Genomic DNA, 22,854 nt, shown 5'->3' with positions numbered 1-22,854 from the left:
TGGAGGGAGGGGGGCCACCGGGTGGAGGGGAGCAGAGAGAAGGGAAATTGGCACAAATGTAATATTTTAATCAATAAAACACATTAAATCTGAAAAAAAAAAAAAAAAAAAGAAGAAATAGATAACCAGAACAATTCTATAACTATCAAAGATATTGGAACTACAGTGGTACCTTGGTACTCATCATTAATTCATTCTGCAATTCGTGACAAGTGCTGAAACTGAAAAATACCAAACGATGAAGCATTTCCTCTTGCAGGGCAGAGTTGTGACTCATACAAGTTCTAGCAAGTGGGACAAGTCCTGAACAAACACCAAGTTTTGAAATATTTTTTCTCATCAATATCCAACAAGTACAGGATCTGAAGAGTTTTGAAGTTGATGAGTACCAAGGTATGACTGTATAGTTAAAAATCTTTCCATAAAAAGAACTCTAGGCCCACTGATTTCACTGATGAATTCTTCAAAAATTTAAGGAATAAATAATACCAATTCTAAAAACCAAACAGAAAACTAAAGAGGAGGGAACACTTTTCAACTCATTGTATAAGGCCAAATCTCCCATAGATGTAGATGCAAAAATTCTTAACATTTCCATAAAAAATCCAACAATAAATAAAATATATAATATATTATGACCAAGTGGTGCTTTTACCAGAAAAGCAAAATTCGTTCAAGATTTGAAAATGAATCAATGTTAAAAAGATAATTTTTATATAAGATTCTATTCCTTAACGTGATATGCATGTTCTTATTTTCTTACTCTTAAACTGTACACTTCTGTTAATTCTTTTCTTCATTTGAAGAATAAAATAACATCTTCCTCAAGAGGAGTTGTAGTAATTAAATGATAGGCATGAAAAATGTAATGAAAGTAGGAGGGAGAGAGGGAGAGTGGGATTCCTCTATTAGAGTAATTTTGAGTTTACTTAATCTCTAAATTTACATGTTTCTTTCGTAAAATGGGGATACCAATACTCTCCTATTAGGCTGGAGGAAAATAAAGTGACATAAATGTTAGGTACTTGGTATGTCTGTACACAGTAGCAGAGTCAACAAATTAGTTCTCCCTTCCCTTCAATGCCTATAAATAAAGTCTCCAATACAACAGAAAAAGACATACTCTAAGATCAATATTCTCATTTAGAAAAGGGTAATACCCTAAATCCAACACAATAACAGCAACTAGCTCAAAACCAAAAGGTAAATGATAATCAATTCAAAAAGCATATATGCTTTGATTCACCAATTATTATTGGTACAGAGCAAAACTATACTTAATATTCTATAGTTTATTAACATATTCAGACTCAATATCTACATCAACTGAAGACATGATGAATATATTAAATAATATTTTAAAAGTCAAATTTTTTAGTGTCAACTTTATTTCATTCAACTGCAAATACAAAGTTTTGCTCTTTAGTTCTCAGCAGTGAAATGTGTTATCCCATTTGGTAATAACAACCAAATTCCAACCCCATTTCTGTGTGAAACTCCAGGGTTCTTTAAGAAAATAATATTCCAAGAAAGGAAGAATAGAGTGTATATGAGAACAGTCAATAACTAAAATAAATAAATGTATCCATCATACCCTGAAAGCCTATAAAGCATTATGTTTTACATTTCCTCCATACTTGTTATCTTCAAAAACAGCTTTAGGCAGAAAACCAGGGCAAAAATTGGAAGAAAAAATAATTCTGGGGAACACTTGAAAATTAGCTACTAGGTTATACTAACTAGAATCAAGCCTTCAAATAGATATTTTATAAAAGATCTTTCTTCTATTCCTTAACCAATTAATTTTTAAAAATCTGGACATATCTTTATTTTCTACACATATATTTTTTAAAGAATATTTTATTGATTATGTCGTTACAGTAGTCCCAATTTTTCCCCTTTGCTCCCCTCTGCCCAGTACCCCCCTTCCCTCCAGCAATCCCACCATCCATAGTTCATGTCCATGGGTTGTACATATAAGTTCTTTGGCTTCACCCTTTCCTATATTATTCTTAACTTTCCCCTGTCTAGTATGTACCAACCAATTATGCTTCTTAATCTCTCCACCATTTCCCCATTTTTCCCCCTTCCTCCCCTCAGCTGATACCCTCCAAATGATCCCTATACTTATGATTCTGTTCCTATTCTGGTTTGCTTAGCTGGATTTTGTTTTTATTTTTTAGATTCAGTTGTTGATAGTTGTGAATTTGTTGTCATTTTACTGTTCACAGTTTTGATCTTCTTTTTCTTAAATAAGTCCCTTTAACATTTCATACAGTAATGGCTTGGTGATAATGAAGTCTTTCAGCTTTACCTTGTCTGGGAAGTACTTTATCTGCCCTACCATTCTAAATGACAGCTTTGCTGGATAGAATAATCTTGGCTGTAGGTCCTTGCTTTTCATCACATTGAATACTTCTTGCCAGTCCCTTCTTGCCCGCAAAGTTTCTTTTGAGAAATCAGTTGAAAGTCTTATAGGCACCCCTTGGTAGGTAATCTCTCTGCTTTTCTCTTGCTGCTTTTAAGGTTTTCTCTTTATCTTTTACGTTTAGCATTTTAATTATGATGTGTCTTGGTGTGGTCCTCTTGGGTCTAGCTTGTTTGAGACTCTCTGTGCTTCCAGGACTTGTATGTCTATTTCCTTCACCAGATTTGGGAAGTTTTCCTTCATTATTTTTTTCACATAAGCTTTCAATTTCTTGCCCTTTCTCTTCTCCTGGCACCCCTCTGATTCGAATGTTGGCACATTTAAAGTTGTCCCAGAGGTTCCTAAGCCTCTCCTCATTTCTTTCAGTTCTTGTTTCCTCATTCTGTACTGGTTGACTGTTTTTTTCTTACTTATGTTCCAAAGCATTGATTTGAACTCCAGTTTCCTTCCCTTCACCATTGGTTTTGTGTGGATTCTCCTTCGTTTCACTTAGCATAGCCTTCACTTCTTCCCTTACTCATTTGCTATACTCAAGCATATCTGTCAAGCCTGTAAGCATATTTACCACCAGTGTTTTGAACTCTACGTGTTAGGTTGGCTATCTCCCCATTGCTTAGTGCTTCCACTGAAACCTTGATCCATTTCCCCTTTTGGGCCCTACTTCTCTATCTCCTCATCTTGATGGACGCCTGTGTTTGCTTGCTTCTGTGTCTTAGGTAGAGCTGTCACTCCTGTTACATTGTAAGGGGCGGAGCCTTAGGTATTTGTCAGTGCAGGGAGACCCATTTCGCCACGTTGTGGCACTGTGTCGGGGGAAGGGGTCAGAGAGGGAACAATGCCGCTTGCTCAGCACTTACCCCTTTTCCAGGCACGTCTATCACTTTCATATGGGACTGGCGCCTCTCTAGCTCTAGCCCTGGCTATCGTTCCCAGAGTGGGTGGGTCTGTGGATGTTCTAGGACCATGGGGGCCCTACCAAGTGGACTCTGAAGAAAGACCAGCAGTTTCTTCCTCCGCCCCAATCCTCACTGGTTTGCACAGTCAGAATCAATGAGGCCTGATATTCCCTGGCGCTGGGACTGTGAGCTGCATGGTATGGTCAGGAGCTGGGAATGCTCCCCAGGTATCCCTCCTCACTTTTTAAAATGTGTGACTGTGCTTTCTGCAGGCCTGCCACTGCAGCCACTGCCGCTGCTGCTGCCATGAACACACCGCATCCTGTCCGCCATGGCTCTGCCCCTCCTTCCTGTCTGGATGAGTATTTCTTCTTTATATCTTTGTTTGCTGGACTTCCATGAAGCTCAATTTTCTGGAACTTCTGGGTGTCTCTAGTTTTGAGTTAGTTGTATTCCTTCTTAGTTGTAGAGTGAGATGCAGCGTGTCTTTCTAGGCTTCCATCTTGGTCGGAAGTCTCTACTGAAATATTTTGAATACTCAGAATCTAAGATCAATTATTTATTTTTTAGGAACAGGATCTCCCATGTTTTAGGTTTCCTCCTTTTAACTGCCTACTCTTTGATTAGTGAATATTAAGACAATTTAAAACTGTGTGCCACTCTATACTTTTCACATTTCTTTGACATTACTTTATTTAACTCCCAAAAATACAATTTAGTGAGAAGATAGGTAGTATTATCTCAGCCTATAGAAAAGATGGTTGAAGATCTGAGAGATAAAGTGACTGCTCTTGACCACATATAACTGGAAGACAGTGAAGCTAGAATTAATTAGAACCTTAATCATAACCCAGCTCACTTTCTACTTTATCACAATGCTTTAGGCAACTTGGAGAAAGGATATACAAATGAAATCACTAGTCTCTATGTAAATGGTAGCTAAGTTAATTATCTAGATGTAAAAGTAGTTAAAAATTACTGGTTACAAAGAGATACAGCTTCAAATTTGCCAACTATTCCAATCTTTTCACTACTCAAACATTCTTTTTAAAGAAAGGAATGCTTAATAAGTGCTATATTGCTTTATTTGACAGAAAGCTCTGAAAATGGGTAATTAAACAAATAAAACATAACTGAGCATATTTTGACTCATTATGAAAATATAACAACGACAACAACAACAACAAAAAAGGAGGAGGAAAAAAACCTCACAGGACACAACCAAAGCAGACATTGTGACTGCCTGTTTCAATAACCATTCCACAACTCTAAGTGTCAGCAACTTAGGGAACTAAGGGTGAGCCTATCATGGCCAGAAATTGATTCAGAAATGAAGAATCATGCCAATGAGCTACGAAAAGGTTTTCCGGTAGCTTCTGGTTATGTTTGTCCTTTCTCCTAAGAGGATGCCAGACTTTTTCTTCCTTGTAGAACATGTGGTTACTTCCTGGGAACCATCATACAACTATATGGAAAGTCTGCCTTATAGTTGTATATAAAGTCAGCATTATGGATTGAACAATGCAAAGAATCTGAATTTTTGCTCTCTTCATTAAAGTACTGACCAACTAATCCTGAAGCGTACTGTGCCCCTGACTTTCAGTTAGGTTAAGCTAATAAATTTCCTTATTGTATAAGGAAGGCTGTTTGAATTGGGCTTTCTGACACTTACAGATGGAAGGGGCCTAACTGAAGCAGTCATAGAAGGAATACATGTAGCTGATGGACAACAAAAATTGCCTTAGAACCAAAATGAGCTCTTGAATTTTTAAAAAGATTTTTCAGAACAGTTATTCTTTCAGTGGGTGATTTAGATATAGTAATATAAAATAGATGAAACAAATTATAGAACAACTTTAAAAAAGAAATGGAACACATCTATTCTTAATTTTTATAATTAATATTTTTCTCTGGATTGGATATTCCTTCAGACTTGGAGGGAGTGGAGTTCATGAGAAAGGAGAGGTGTCATTATTCTGCACTGCAAGACTTGCATAATGAAAGTGACAAAATATTGTTAAAAGACATTCAAGATCTAAATAAATGGAAAGACATCCCATGTTCATGAGTGGGAAGGCTTAAAATGGTTATGATGGCAATATGCCCCAAAGTGATCTACTGACTCAATGCACTCCCTAACAAAATCTTGACAGCTGTCTTGCAGAAACAGAAAAGGTGATCCTAAAATTTATATGGAAGTAAAAATTGGAAGTTCAGAAATAAACCCATCCACCTATGATGAACTGATTTTTGACAAGGGTGCCAAGACCATCAATAGAAAAAGAATAGTCTTTTCAACAAATGTTGCTGGGATAACTGAATTTCCACATGAAAAAGAATTTGGACCTCTACCTCACACTATACAGAAAAGTTAACTCAGAATGAAGCAAAGGAGACTTCCAGCCAAGATGGAGGTATACACAGACACATGTCTCCCTCCACAACTAAGAAGGAATACAACTACCTCAAAACTAGAAAAATCCAGAAGTTCCAGAAAATCAACCTGCATGGAAGTCCAGCAAACGAAGATATAAAGAAGAAATACTCATCCAGACAGGTAGAAGGGGCAGAGCCTGAGTGGAGAGGACGCAGTGTGGTGGCAGCGGCAGCGACAGGCCAGCAGAAAGTGCAGTCACACGTTTTAAAAAGTCAGGAGGGACACCTGGGGAGTGTTCCCAGCTCCTCATTGGACCTAGCAGCTCACGGTCCCAACACCGGGGAAAATCAAGCCTCATTGCTCCTGACTGTGCAGACCAGTGGGGGTTGGGTTAGAGGCAGAAACTGCCAGTTTCTCAGCAGAGTTCGCTTGTTTAAAGGGCCCCCACGGTCCTAGAATGCCCGCAGACCCACCCACTCTGGGAACAACGGCCAGGGCAGCAGCTAGAGGGGTACCAGTCCGGTGCCAAAGTGGGAGAGGTGCCTGGAAAAGGGGTGAGTGCTGGATGGGCGGCATTGTTCCCTCTCAGGCCCCTCCCCCACATACAGCACCATAATGGTGGTGAAACAGGTCGCCCTGTACTGACGAATGCCTAAGACTCCACCCCTTACAATGTAACAGGAGCAACAGCTCTACCTGGAACGTGGAGGCAAACAAACACAGGAGCCTGTCAGAATGAGGAGACAGAGAAGTATGGCCCAAAAGGGGGAACAGATCAAGGTTTCAGTGGGAGAACTAAGCAACGAGGAGATAGCCAACCTAACAGATGAGGAGACAGTCTAACAGACACAGAATTCAAAACACTGCTGATAAAGATGCTCACAGGCTTGATAGATATGCTTGAGTATGGCAAACGCATAAGAGAAGAAGTGAAGGCTATGCTAAGTAAAATGAAGGAAAATTCACACAAAACCAATGGTGAAGGGAAGGAAACCGGGGTTCAAATCAATGGTTTGGAACATAAGGAAGAAAAAAAGTCAACCAGTGCAAAGTGAGGAAGCAAGAATTGAAAAAAATGAGGAAAACTTCCCAAATTTTGTGAAGGATATGGACATACACGTCTGGGAAGCATGGAGGGTCCAGGTGAGCTTGACCCAGAGGGGACCACACCAGGTCACATCATGATTGGGATTCCAAAGGTGAAAGATAAAGAGAGAGTCCTGGGGGCAGCAAGAGAGAGGCGGAGAGCTGCCTACAGGGCGGTGCCTGTAGGACTATCAGCTGATTTCTCAAAGGACACTTTGCAGGCAAGAAGGGACTGGCAAGCAGTACTCAATGTGATGAAAGGCAACCTGCAACCAGGACTACTCTATCCAGCAAGACTATCATTTGGAATGGAAGGGCAGGTGAAGTGCTTCCCAGACAAGGTAAAGCTAAAGAATTTCATCACCACCAAGCCATTATTATATGAAATGTCAAAGGGACTTAATTAAGAAAAAGAAGATCAATACTATGAACATTAAAATGACAACAAACTTACAACTATCAACAACTGAATCTAAAAAATAAAAACAAAATCCAACTAAGCAAACCAGAATAGGAACAGAATCATAGGTATGGGGATCATTTGGAGGGTTATCAGCTGGGATGGGGGAGGGGGAGAAATGGGGATATGGTGCAGGGATTAAGAAGCATAATCGGTTGATACAAAATAGAGAGGGGGGAAGTTAAGAATAATATAGGAAAGGGTGAAACCAAAGAGCTTATATGTACGACCCATGGACATGAACTAAGGGGGTTGGGATTGCTGGAGAGAAGGGGGGTACTGGGCAGAGGGGATCAAAGGGGAAAAAGCTTGGAACTACTGTAACAACATAATCAATAAAATATACTTCAAAAAAATGAAGCAAAGGCCTAAATATAACACCTAAAACCACAAAAATCCAAAAGACAACATAGGGTAAATCTGCATGATCTTGAATTGAGAATGGCTTCTTATATATGACATCAAAAGCATAGGCCACAAAAGGAAGAGAAAAAGCATCAGTTGGAGTTTACCACAATTAAATTTTGTGGCTCAAAAGATACTGAGAAAGCTAAAAGGAAACCTACAGAATGGGAGAAAATATTTGCAAATCATGTCTGACAAGGATCTAGTATTCAGAATATATAAACAACTCTTAAAACTTAACAAAAAGACAAGCCTATTAAAATTTAGGCAAAAGACCTGAATTAATAACTCTCCAAAGATATACAAATGGACAAAAGTACAACACATGAAAAGATGCTCTGCATTACTAGTTATTAGTGAAATTCAAATCAAAACTACAATGAAATGCCACTTCATACCTAGTAGGATAGCCATAATTTTTTTTTTTTTAATTAATGTCAAGGATGTAAAGAAAGTGGAGCCATCACACACTGCTGGTAGGAAGGTAAAATCTTATAGCTGCTATGGAAAATGGTACGGGGTGGGCAAAGGTAGGTTTACAGTAGTAATATAAATAAATAATAAATAATAATACAAAAATAAACTGTTTTATATGCCCACAACTGTAAACCTACTTTTTTCCACCCTTGTATAGTAATTCCTCAATAAGTTGATCATATAATTTCTATATTATACAGCAATTTTGTTCCTAGGTAGATATATCCAAACAGGTGTTTAAACAAAGAATTTTACACAAATGTTCACAGTAGCAATATTCATTATAGCCAAAAAGTGGAAACAACCCAAAAGTTCATCAATGAAAGAATAAACAAAATATGTAATATCCACACTGGGAAGTATTATTCAGCCATTAGAAGGAATGAAGTAGTGCTACATGCTACAACATGAATGAACCTTGAAAACAATATAAGTAAAAGAAGCAAGACACTAAAGGGCACATATTGCTTGATTCCACTAAATGAAATATCCAGAATTGGCAAATTCACGGAGACAAATAGAAGATTAACTGTTGGGGGGGGCGGGGGTTGGCAGTGAGAAGAAAAGAAGAGTGGGGAATGATTAGTTTAATGGGTACAAGTTTCTTTTTTGAGCGATGAAATATTCTGGAACTAGATAGTGATGATAGTTACACATTATTAATGTACTAAATATTTTGCTATAGTTTAAATTTGCATAATAATATTTTATTACTAACACTTGCTATTATATGAAACCATTAGGTGTTGAGAACAAGTAATGTACCTAACAAAGTTTTGCTATGGAGAATTATAATCAATCAATAATTTATTTTTTAAAAGTTGCAGCTGAAAAAGTCCATAGAGAATAGCTTGATTAAACTGTTCAATACATACTTTAATGCCTCAATGACAGAATGTCTACTCTATTTTCATTACAATTGTTAAAAACATTGTTATGTACCAATATTTCCCTTCCTCTTTCATTCATTGTTCTTAGTTCTATTCTCTGGGGGTGCAAAAGGAAGTTTAATTCCTCTTCCACATGCCATTCCTTCCTGTGTTTCACAGAACTGCAGATTAGACAGGAAGAATTTGAAAGATCATTCAATTACTCAATTTTAAAAGAACTCCCCACTAAAGTCTCCTTTTTTTCCAGGCTGAAAATCTTAAATGTTTCAATTATTTTACAAGTCTCTGTTTCAAGACACTGCGCTTCATACTGATTACTCTCCTCTGAATACATTGTTTATCAATGCCCTCCTTAAAATGTGACAAATGGAAGTGAGAACACTAAGCTAAATGCAAAGTACAAAAGGATAATCAACTATGTTTAGACAACATGCTTCAAAATAATGTTGTTTTTAGTGGCTGTTAGCCTTTGGGGCAATTATAATAAACCACTGACTCATCAACTTCAGAGAAATAAAAAGACACACCCAGGCACCTACCTGCTTTATAAAAAACAAACAAATGACAAAAAAACACCTACTGCTGTTAGGTCTCCAAGTCTCCAACTCTGTATTTGTGCAGAGTTTTGTTTGTTCCTATCTACTATGTACACATAAAATATAAAATTATTATAACAAACGATTTCTTAGATATAGTCTTTCATTCTAATTATTAAAAATAAGAGGGTATGGGGGTTCAGGGAGGATCCTGATTCTGTCACATAACAAACTTACTACTAGCACTCCCCCCTCACAATTTTAAGAGTAACTGGGGGAAAAAAAAAAACATTTTAAATAGGACATAGGGGAAGATAGCATCTTGAAGAACACCACTAGGAATAAACTGTAGTTTATTTTTAACATTGGCCCATTAATCAATTACAATCCACCTACCTGTGTAATTATTCAGACTACATTTCTCTTGTCTACATAGATACCTTAAAAGGCTGTCACATGTATAACTGTATAACCTTGGGGTCCCTTTCCTAATTTATGAAACAGGACTAAATGAGGCCATCTATGTTAACAGTGAATAGCACAAAATTTAAAATGCCAATAAATGTAGCTATAATTTTAAATAGACTATAGATGGAGTATCTCCTGGGGTATCTATCTACCAGTTTACTTACCCTGTAAGAAAAGATGTGAGGCTAGTATGGCATGCCTTGTTCTCTGAACCCATGCTGGCTCCTAGTGACCGATGTCTTACTTTTTAAGTACCAACAACACATGTGTTAAATAATCTGAGAATCTGTTCAGGAATGACACCAAGGTTACCAGTTTATTATAATTACCTGCAACGTTTACTTCCTTTCCATTATTGTACATACTTAAGGAAAATGATGAATTTTATTTGCAATTAATTCAAGCTCAAACTATTACTGTTAAGCAGAAAAGTAATGAAAATTTTGCTAAAACTGTAACCATCAAGCAAAGAAATCCTAAAATACCTAAGAATAAAGTATCTTTCCCCTAAATGTTCTCTTAAATGCCTCCAAATAGCTTTTATACTTTAAAAGGAGTTTCTTTCAGGTACCAACTATCTAATTTTCAAAAACTTGGCTTTCCATTTTGGAACAGTTTTAGAGAATCAGTACTACAAACAGAAGTGCTATTGTCAAGGAATCAATCCAATAATAAAAAGAGCTAAGGCTACTTGTCTTATAGAAAATTACTGCCACATACTGCCAGACCCTGCTTTTCTTCCTTCTGGGCCAGTAGCCAGATACTAATCATTTTTAGACCCTTTCTAATTTTTACTACACAATTTAGTACACAATACCACAGCTGAACTAGATACAGTATTTTTATGAATGTGCGCCATAATTCGTCTAATGTTCCCTCCCCTACCCCCACCCCCCCACCAGATATACAATACCTCTGGAAGTATACAGAAGGAACTGACAACAGTGATTGCCTCTGGGGCAACTGTTTGGGTTTTTATAATAACTATTCAAAAAATTAATTTACCTATTCAAAGGGAAAACTACAATAAAACATTAATTCTATTTAAAATATTTCACCTTAAAAATAATGTATGAGAAAAAAATAATGTATGAGGCATTATCTTTTAAAATATGTTATATGCAATTGTTTTAAAAACAATTTACAGTGCTTTACTTATAATCAAATAAATACAAATTACAGTAAAATCATTTTTGCTTATCAAATTAGAAAAGGTTTTTAAAACTAATATTGAATATCAGCATATAAATTGACATAGCCTTTCTAGAAAGCAATGTGTCAATATCTATAATTTTTTAGGTTTTTATCTTTCGATTAAACATTTTTATTCCTGTCCTAAGAAAATAATCAAGTATGGAGAAACATTTATGCACAAAGATTTTCAACAACATTATCATCAGAGGAATAAAACATTCAATAATTACAAATAATTAAATCATTATATATCCACTCAATAGAATATATTATGCTGAAATTAAAATTAGGGTTTTTAAATTATTTTATTTTATTTTAGAGAGAGAGGGGAAGAGGAGAAAGAGAGAATGAGACATGAATTTGTTATTTCACTTATTTATGCATTCATTGGTTGATTCTTGTATGTGCCCTGACCAGAAATGGAACCTGCAACCTTAGCATATGGGGGTGGGGATGCTCTAACCAGCTAGCTACCTGGCCATGGCCTAAAAATTAGGTTTTGAAGCATTTTTCTAACTCTCACCCAATAATTTTTTTTTCCTTTTCTTTTCAGAGATAGTAAGGGAGCGGGGAAGGAAGAAAAACATCAATGGGAAAGAGAAGCATCGATTCATTGCCTCCCAGAGGTGCCTGGACGGAGGCTTGCATACTCCTGGACTGAGGACCAAACCAACAACCTAGGCATGTGCCCTGACAGGGAGTCAAACCACACTCTTTTGGTTACAGGACAATGCTCCAATCAACTGAGCCACACCGGCCAGGGCAGGCTTTGAAACAATTTTGACGAAGTAGAAAAATCTTCAAGATTTACTGCTTGCTAGGGGGGATAAACATTATACAAATAAATAAATAATATTCACAGGACGAGGAAGAATACTTGCATATACCATAATATTAGCAATGTTTATATCTGGGTTGAGGCATCAGATTTTTGTCCTTTGTGTTTCTCCAAGTTTTTAAAAAGAGTCCTAAAATTATGAAATCAGGGGGAAATATTATGTATATATTACATATATATAGACCACACATAGACTTTTAAGTTTATCATATTGCCAAATTGATGTGGTATTTAAACAGCTGAAATAAATTAAGTTCAAACTTTCTAAATAATAACATTTATGGAAGCCAATGACAAACTACCCATGTACTATGTATAATCAAGATGATTCGTACCACACAATAAGCACTCCCATCGAGCTTACTTTTAAATCAATACAATAAAAAAGAAAACTTTAGACTATCATATGATTATGGACAAAATTAAACCCCCAACAGGGTTAATAATATAATTAAGAGTTAAATTATAATACTTATTAGGATAAATAATACTCCTGGAAGGAACTGATTAAACTAACATATAACACCTAAATTAATAAATATAACCAAACTTTTCCTTTAAATGGGCTGAGTCTGCTACTGGGAGAAACAATAGTTATCCATATAGTTTCAAATGTAGATGCAGTTTAACCCTTAAGATTATTTCTACCACTAGTTGCCTAACTAGGAAATCACAAATCTCACAGTCACTATTATGCTTAGCATCTGTCAGTGGGTTACCATTGCTTTAAACACAAAGTCTCTACATTGGTTATGAGAGCCTTCATGCCTTGCTTTCTTTCACTCCCTACTCCGTCATTCTCACTTGCATCCAATGCTCTAGCAAAGTGTGATCCTTGAACCAGCAACATCTCTATCACCTGTTAACATGTTAGAACTCCAAATTCATGAATCTACTACCAGGAGATTCATATGCACATTATAGCTGGAAATCCACTGCTTTAGTCCTCCTGAATTGCCTGCAGATCCCCAAAGGTGCCCTGCTCTCTCTCTGCATATGCAGTTCCCTACCTATAGTGTGCTTTTCCCCACCTCATTCCCTACCAGGTATCCCACTCACCTTGTTTCCTATTCATCTTTCAAGACTTAGCTTAGGAATGGGGGGGGGGTGTAAGGGGGGTAAATGATAATGGAAAAAATACAATTAAAAAAATATTTAAACTTAGCTTAGGAATCACTTCAAAAGGGAACTGAAATTTTTTGCAGAATGAGAAAAATATGTCTCAAGATTTTTTCTATTATTGTGGGGCCTCTCATTTGCATTCTTCACCAACTAAAGCCATTTCTAAAATGACTTAAGGTCACCAAAGAAAGTCTTTGTTTGACATATCCCCAAACATGCTATTAACACACGAAAGAAATAAAAAACATATTCATAGTTCTTCTACCAATTGATTTCAAACTACAGAATAGTAGAAAAATATAATTATGATAAAACCAAACTGTCAAAAAGAAATGACTCTTATTGTAGAAAAAAATATAAGAAAATAGCCAATAAGGTCTGAAATTCACATTTTGAAATTAATTTGATGTTTCTCTTCTATACACATATTTCTTCCTTCTTGAATGTAATAAAGACTATGTTTTTTTTAAAGGCTAAGCAAGAGGAAAGAGAAATGTGTAAGGACTTTTCTCCAATATTTTAAATAAATTTGAGATAATCTCACAGTACATGACTAGTTAATAATTTATCTTCAATCATTCAATGACCATCTAGCATGTGCTAAGAACAATGTAGGATTAAGAATTATGTGTATCTATCTATCTAGAGAGAAAGAGATGAGGTCAATTCTTAGTTATTTAGCCAAGAAATGAATCCTTATGCCCACTGAAATAGAAGTATAAAATTGTTCATAGCAGCTTTGCTCCTTAGAGCTGAAAACAGGAAATGGCTCAAATGTTTATCAACAGTAAAATAGAAAAACATTTACTCATAAAACAAAATAGTACACAGTAATAAAAAATAAGCTACTACTAACTAAAACATGAATCTCATACACATAAATCTGAACAAAGGAAACCATATATAAAAGAATGATTTGATTCCATTTATATGAAGTTGAGGAATAAGCAAAACTAATCTATTGTAATGGAGGTCAGAATAGTGGTTACCTTTGGGAAGTAGGAGAGAGCATGAGAAAGGCTTCTGGGGTCTTAGAAGTATTCTGTATCTTGATCTGGTTGGTGAGTACATGTTTTTATGCGTAGAAATACATGGAGTTGTTCATGACTTCTGTATATAATTTTTCTAAGTCCTATAAAATTTTTTTTAAATGGAATAAAAAGTTCCTCCTCCTCTATGCCAGCCAGAAGGGAGGGAAGAAATGGAAGAAAGTAAGGAAGAAAGGAAGGAGGGAAGGAAGGGGTGGGAGGATAGATCAAATGATCTTCACATTTCTGCTTTAAAGTTCAATTGTCTTATTCACTCAACAAAAATTTGAGTACCTACTTTGTAACAGGTACTGTTCTGGGTGCTGGGTATATAGTACTGAATAAAATGTGTAAAAATCCCTGCCCTAATGGACCTTACATTATAGTAGGAATAAAAAGACAATAAAAATATAGAGTATTTTAGATAGCAAAAAGGCACAAAAAAGAGGCCTCACAGAAGGGGTGATACTATAATTAAGACCTGAAGAAAGCCCTAGCCAGGTGGCTTGGTTGGTTGGAACATCATCCCGTACACAAAAATGTTGCGGGTTTGATTCCAGATCAGGGCACATGCTTAGGTTGAGGGTTGAATTCATAGTCAAGGAGTATACAGGAGGCAACTGATCGATGTTTCTCTCTCACATCGATGTTTCTTTCTCTCCCTTTCCCTCTCCCTAAAATCATTAAACATATCCTTGGGTGAGGATTAAAAAAAAAAAAAAAGCCGAAGGGAGTAGGGAAGGAGACATATGGCTTTCTGGAAGAACATGTTTTAGGGCTTCTGAAAAAACAAGGTCACTGTGACTGAAAGGGAGTGAGCAAGGGTAAGATTTAAAAAAAAAATAGTGAGAGGTTCTTTCCCCAGTGTTTTCCTCCTTTCACACCGCTCCAACTCTTCATTTAAAGACTAACTTAAGATAAACCATTTATACACAGAAACTTCTGTAACCGCTAGCCACGCTACACTTACCTAATCTTTTCTGCTTCTAGATCTGTATTATTCATGGCATCTCTATATACTATCTGCAATTAAATACAGGAGTGGGCAAAAGTAGGTTTACAGTTGTTCATAATAATATGATTAATAAATAAATAATAATACCAGAATGAACTCTGTGTTTCTCATACTCATAACTGTAAAGCTACTTCCAACAACCCCTGTGTATACTGCTTCCCACTCCCAGATAAACCAAGCCTCTGCAGTGCAGTGACTAGATTTTATGCTTTTTGGTATTCCTAGTACTTGGCCCATGGTTGGCACTGAAATGGTTACTGGTCAAGGCCAATGCTAATAATAACATCAGGCAAAGATTTGTAAACTTTGGATAGATTTTTAAAAATAAAAAAAGAGGAAGGAATGAAACCAAGACTAGGAACTGTTGGGTTGGCCAAAAAGCCAGTTACATTCTTCCATAAAATAAAAGACACATTTTTCATTTTCACCAATAACTTTATTGATTTGGATATTTTGTATATGTCGGCTATCTCCCATTATTGGCTTCTAGTGGGCAGAGGACAGAGGTGCTGCTAAACATCTTCCAATGCATAAGACAGCCCCACAGCAAAGAATTATTTGGCCAAAATGTGAATAGTACCAAGAAACTTCACAAACCACTTTTGACACGTTTGATCAGTCACAGCACCTTCTCCATACACTGCATAAATTATTCTTTGTGTTTTAGTTGTGTTTTCACCTTTCTTGAAATAATAAAGCATAATATGCCAAAAATGTTGCATATTTTCTTCCATCTTCAATATTAAAATGGCTGCACAAAAATTCACCTATTTTGGTAAGTTTTTTTTAGTGCATGTTGATATGACAGCTGTCACAATACAATCTAACAAAATTCTCTCAAATGAAGTTAAAGACAACTAAGCTCTACTAGAGCCATCATATGGGGAAAAAAATAACAGACTTTTTGGCCAGCCTAACACATGAGTAAAGGTACTGAGGTGTCTCCATATGCCATGATCCCAAGTCAGGATTATCTCTGAGCCATGTCCTCAAGACTGAAATCCTCAACATCACTTATCTAAAGGCCACTCTAAGCTTTTTTTCCTTGGTGGTAGGGGTGGGGGGTGGGGAATCCGGCATCTGGTATTTCTTTCAAATAATGGTTTTATAACATCAATGTTGACAACTAACAACTCTTAACCAGCTAGCTGAGTGATCCTGAGGCAGTCATTCAACTTCTCTTGCCTACGTAAATTCCCTTACATGCCAGATGAGGGAGTTGGATTAAATAGTCTCTAAAGTCCAATTTCAAATTCTCTACTTTAGTTTTTTATCAAAAACCTGAATGAATAAACCTTACAATCTACTTCTTCAATTTATAAAATGAGTAAAGTCTTTATTAATAATTTTAAATACTCTGAATAAGCAGTCATATTCAGGAAGCAATGTAGTATTTTGAAAAATCATAGAATCTGGAGTAAGACAGACCTGGATTTAGTCAAAGCCCATTTCTTAGTAGATAATGAACCTGAGTAACTTATTAAATCTACAGGACTTGTTTTAAAAATTAAAGGCAATGTATGTAAAGCAATTATTAAGCCAATATAAAAAACCAACACACATTGGCAACAATAATTTCCCATACAGAAAGCGGCCAAATCACGGATATCCAAGACCTAAAATATCCAAACTACTTCATAATTTTCTTAGCAATTTTAGATACAGGGATTAGTGGTTGCCTCAAAATTCAGCAAGACTTTTCTGCAAGTTTAACAGAGTAACCCTTAACTTCTATAATTCTGGGGAGTCTCACATCTTAAATGAAGAAAAGAACTACAGATCTATCAGTTCGAGGTCATTGACACAAGAGAATAAGATAATTTAGAAAGACCCAAATTTTAGAAAAATAGGACAAGACTGAGATTTGGAGTTAACTCATCTCAGATATCATGAAGACATTAATCTTGACATTGAGAGTTCCAAACACATAATGAGACCTAACAGTGTAAAATAAGCAATAGAGTTTTAAAAAGTAATAAGACAAATATAAACCTGCCTTTGAGTCCAGGAGGAGACAGACATAAACAATTATAGCAGATGAAGACATGTAAGAGAATGAATGAACAAGACAAGAGAGAGAATAACCTAGTGGGTGGGAAGAGGAAGGACCAAAGGACACATAAGACTTAAAAAGATGATAGTGCTTAAGCTGTATCTTGTAAAATCAGTAGCTCTTCACAGCAAGATGGGAGAAGAAAAAGCATTCCAAGCAGAGAATACATGAAAAGACTCCAAATCAGGAAACAGTGTGGCTCTTTCAGTGAACTGATTTTATTAGCACAGTTAGAGCTTGAGGTTTATGGTGGGGCATTGGCAAGAGATGAGTCAGATGATGAAGGCCCTTGTAATGATAAATAGTTTGGACTAAATACTGTAGGTAAGGAAGAAGTATGGGTTTTAATAAAGAGGCACTGGACAGATCTGCATTTTAGAAAAATCAGCTTGGCAGTAGTGTAAAGAATGGATACAAGGAGGTCAACCACTAGAGACCTTATTCTACAATCAGAGTTAAATAAGGACATTAGATTATCATATAGATATTCTACTGTAAAACCAGGAATCAGAAATAAAAGCAACAATGCTTTAACAGATAAAGCTAAATTATCAAAAGGAAATCACCTACCCTTATGAATGTATACTCTTGAATTAAGTATTTCCTATATATTTTTAAAATGAAGAGGCTTCTAAAATTAGGTGTGATATGTAAAAATTAAATGAAACTAGTTGTATACTGAGAACTAGCTACTCTTATGGAATTTATCTCTTTTTCTACATATAATAATACCGCAGATCTGCGCTCAACTTCACTAGCCATCAGAGAGATACAAACTAAAACCATAATGAGATACCACCTCACACAGGTCAGAATGGCCTTCATTAACACAGGTCAGAATAGCCTTCATTAACAAATCAACAAACAAGTGTTGGTGAGGATGCAGAGAAAAGGGAACCCTAGTGCACTGTTGGTGGGAATGCAGACTGGTGCAGCCACTGTGGAAAACAGCACAGAATTTCCTCAAAAAACTAAAAATGGAAGTGCCTTTTGATCCAGTGATTCCACTGTTGGGATTATACTTGAAGAATCCTGAAACACCAATTCAAAAGAACTTATGCACCCCTATGTTCATAGCAGCGCTATTTACAATAGCTAAGTGCAGGAAAGAGCCTAAGGGTCCATCGGTGAATGAGTAGATGAAAAAAAACTGTGGCACATTTACACAATGGAATACTATGCAGCAGAAAGAAAGAAGGAACTCCTACCTTTTGCGACAGCATGGATGGAACTGGAGAGTGTTATTCTAAGTGAAATAGGCCAAGTGGCGAAAGACAAATACCATATGATATCACCTAATACAGGAACCTACTGAACAAAACAAACAAATGAGCAAAATAGAACCAGAGTCATGGAAACAAGGGACAGAATGACAGTGACCAGAGGGGAGGGGGAAGGTGGACAAGAGGAAAAAGAAGGGAAGGGGCTAGTCAAGGGACTAGTATAAATGACCCCTGGACATGAACAACAGGGCAGGAATTGACTGTGGGAGAAGAGGGGTGGGAAGGACAGGGGAGAACAATGGGGGAAAAATTGGATAACTGTAATAGAACAATTAAAATTTTAAAGAAAAAAAGAGAGTAAGAAAGAGAAAGAAAGACAGGTTAGGTTGGACTGTGACAGGCTTCATGTGCCAAGGCAATGTGCTTGGATCACGTCTCTAGATTTGTGATCTCTAGATTTTGTGGGTGGCAAAAGATGATCCATAGGATGAAGGAAGGGAATAATAAAATGTCTATATATTTATTTTTACATAATTAAATACCAAATAAATTAAGCTTTATGAATAAAAAAAAATATTGCAGATCTGCAACATAAAAACCAATGCAATAGAATCCTTGGAATTGGAACTTATTTTGATTAATTACAGAGACTTCTTTTGCTTTAATTTTATATGTGCAGAAACTGAGGCCCTGAGAGACTAAGGTATTACCTAAGGTCATATGGCTAGTTGCACAATGAAGAATGGAATTCATGCCTTATGATTTCCTTTCTAGAAACTGCCTTAGTATAACATTTACAATTCTAGAATGTTGAATGATAATCCAAAAGACACTCTAGTATTGTAATTTTCAGCAGTGTAATAATGAACTATAAAGCTATTTTTATGTTTCATATGCCTCACAAGAAAAGCATATTAGATCTGCATATATTTGACAAAAAGAACTCTCTTCCTGAAGTCTGCTTTAATAAGATTTCCTCCCTCTGCCATAAAAACACACCCTATTCTTCTGTAGGGAATCTAAAAACATCCTTTGTCAAACTTAGGACACAATCAAATTCAAAAGAAGAAAGGCCTAAGACTAATTTATTTTTATATGATTAAATTTCCAATATCTTTAACACATTTTAACATTTTACTTAGGTCTCAGTCTTTTTCTTATTTTTCTGTGCTCCCCACTCCACCTTTATAATTTTGAGATCCTGAAATATATATTTTCCTTCACTAGTACACACAAGTAGAAGTGACAACACTAACACAAAGTCTGATAAATACTGTACTTGTCATAAATTTGCACAATGACCAAAATGTTTTAATTTTTTTACTTCTCTAATTTACACTTAAGTAATGTCTGCTCATTGAAATCGATTCAAATAATAAAAAAACAAAGTTAATAGCTGTCTTGTGCCTTTGCAATTTTCTCTTGAAGAATCCCCCAGACACTGATAAATTTGATGTGTGTCCTTATAGACTTTTTTATGCTTACATAACAAAAGGTGTTACTCCTCAAAGAGACAATACATATTTAACACCCAAACTCTACTTATCATAATTTAATATTTAATAATTCAGAAGGTAGATCATTATCTTGCATGGTGTCTAGTTACCACAATAGACATTAATTATATTATCATTCAGGGATGTGAGCTAAATCCTGAGTATGCTGTTTATTTCTTCCTTATCAGCATCTCAATTACTTTATGTATTTATTTGTTGTCTTTCTCTTTCTCCATGTAGGTTACATGAGAGCTGGAATTATTGTACCTCCAGTGCTTGACACCTAGAAGATAATCAAATACATGTTGACTAATAAGTATGTTTACTTAGAAATTAGAAAAGCTGCTTTCTAAAAACGTTATTGAAATCTGCTTAATTTATCATTTGTCTTTCCAAAGTGAGGGGGAAAATGTTTGCTTATGTTTGGGGGGCTTTTTTTTTTTTTCCTTTTGGTTGTAGTTCCAAACAAATATCTGCTCAACTGATCAGTATTAATAGCTGTAAAAGTCAATCAGGTATTTTCATTTGAATCATAACAAAAACAACCTAAGCTCTGCAAAGAGTTAAATATTGCTGTGTAGGGTTCCATTATTTTTTTAAATGATTGTAAGATTCAAGGATTAAATACATTATCATTAGTATTTCAGGTCCTAAGACCAAAAGAAAAAGACTAAGGCATGCAAAATTCTTTGCTTTGACATATTCACATTTGTCTATTCACCTAAATTACTATTAGTACAGGCTCCATTGCCTGCCACATTACACTTCATTTACAGGCCTCTATCATAAAAAGTCAGGCAAATGCACAAACTTTCTGACCTACAGATTTTTTTTAAACCTCATACACATATATACAGATCATTTTACTTTAATTCCACCTTGATCTGGGCTAGTTACCTAGAACTCTGCGTAAGTTTCACCGCGAACTGTACCTTTACAATAAAACCGATAAGCAAGATTATTCTCTAAAAGAGCTGTTAGTCACCCTTACAGGTCTCAAATGACGCTGGTGCAGAGTTCTAGCTTAGGGACTTCAAATTCCAGTATGTTACTTGGAGGCTAAACTTAAAAGTTATCCCTCTCCACAAATGCTTTTCAAAGGAGAGAGAGACTCCAGAACACACTCCCAGCACGACCTGCCTCTGCCTAACATTCAGGCAAGACTTTAGTACAGATCTACAGTATCAGCAAAGCAGACCACCTCTGGAAAGAAAGCACAAACCACTGAAACTACACATTCTTCCCCATTCTTAGCGTCTTCCGCACCCAACCTGAGAATACTCGCCTCCTAAAGAACCTACAGTCTACACCCCCACCCCCACCCCCACCCCCAAGTGGCTGCCGCTCTTGTTCCCAGAGCAGCGAGCCCAGCACGCCCCACAGGGATCCTGGGACAGAGAGAAGAAAACTGCAAAACAAACCCACTGTCTCTCCAACTCGGCAACAAAACGGATCAACCCTCCAACTAAGCACTGAGTACATTCTCCTCTCGAAAGAAAGACCGGTTCCAGGATGCTGATCAGCCACAGGCTGTCTACTGGGCCGACTCAGGATGCCACTTAAAGCCCCTCTCGCTGCTGAGCCGCGCCCTCCATTCAAGATAACCCGGGGACCCACTAACTCGCCCTGTCGCCCCCCAAAAGACTGGAGACCAAGCCAAGTTACCGCCCCCCTCTGGGCAAAGCAAAAACCCCAATAAAGACAGTGATCTCTGCGGTACACCCTTCCACCCCGAGCAGCACACCAAGGCGGCCCGGCCCCTGCAGGACGCAGATACATCGCACTCTAGCCCGGAGACCCAGATACACAGATCCCTTTCCCCGGAACCCTAATAAACTGCTTCTCCGTCCCAGGAATGCGAAACAGACACCCACTCCCGCTCAAAGGACCCCTCCAGACCCCAATGATCTGCCCCTTCGAGAAACCTAGCACCTTGCTAAACTGAATCTTCTGCCCCCTAAGAGCCTAAGACCCCGATAAAGGAACCCCTTGTCCCGGAACCCCGCTACACTACCTGAAGGAACCTCAAGACCACGGTAAATCTATCTTGATCCCAAAGACCCGGCACCCTCTACACCGCACCCACCTCCACCCACCCCCACCCCAAGCCAGAAGAGCCCTAGGACCCCCAGTAAACCGCCCTCTCACCCGGGGAGCCCTGGCACCGGCTACACCGCCCTTGGGCGCCTGCACCCGATCCCAGCACACCGCCTCCCCACCCTCCGCACTGGAGAACCCCGCCAAAGCCTTGCGCCCACTAGGCAGCGCCACGCTGCCCCGGGAGCCGCCCCCAGAGCCGCCCCCGTCGGGAGCCCGCCTGCCCTGGCTGCTCCGTGTCCCTGCTCCTCGGCAGAGACGCGCTCCGGGCTCTCTTACCTGGGCAGCGTTGGAGGGCGAACGGACCGGGGAGCCCTGAGGAAGAGGAGGCGACAGAGAAGCGGTGGCTCAGGCCTGCGGCTGCCGCAGCTCCAACCTCTCCGCGAGGAAGCGCTTGTGTGAGGAGAGCCCTCCCGCTCCCCGCGCAAGCAAGAGACCCAGCCACAGCCGTGCCCGCAGCTCTTCCCGCGAGATCCCTGCCACGGCGAGGGGCGGGGCCACGGCGAGGGGAGGTGGCGGTGGCTCGAGCGACGGCGCCCGGAGCCTGTCGGCAGCGGCGAAGGAGGCGTGACTCAGTTTCTATTAGGACCAATTGTAAAATAGGAAAGGCGATTCACCCCGCCCACCGCTTCTTTCCCTCCTCCGCCCCTCATTAATAAATTAGGGACATAGGTAACTGTGACCTGAAGTAGTTAGAGGCGGTGGACGTTCGCGGGAAAGTAACTTGGATAGCGAGTTTGGCTTGTCTCTGGACCTGCACAGCCT

At 37.8% G+C, this 22,854-nt stretch overlaps 1 protein-coding gene across 1 annotated transcript in view; it reads right to left on the bottom strand.

The window, feature by feature from the left end:
* GLCE (glucuronic acid epimerase) overlaps window positions 1–22,550 on the bottom strand; it is a 106,222-nt gene extending 83,672 nt beyond the window's left edge. Inside the window, exon 1 of the mRNA XM_090270835.1 lies at window positions 22,369–22,550. The gene's annotated coding sequence lies outside the window, so the exon portion shown is untranslated. The remainder of the gene's footprint in view (window positions 1–22,368) is intronic.
* Window positions 22,551–22,854: the final 304 nt, after the last annotated feature.

Source organism: Furipterus horrens, unplaced genomic scaffold (genome assembly GCF_987537825.1).
Source record: "Furipterus horrens unplaced genomic scaffold, mFurHor1.1.pri manual_scaffold_3, whole genome shotgun sequence".
Lineage (NCBI taxonomy): Eukaryota > Metazoa > Chordata > Mammalia > Chiroptera > Furipteridae > Furipterus > Furipterus horrens.
Note: the sequence above shows the minus strand (reverse complement) of the source record. Positions and strands in the feature narration are given on the sequence as shown.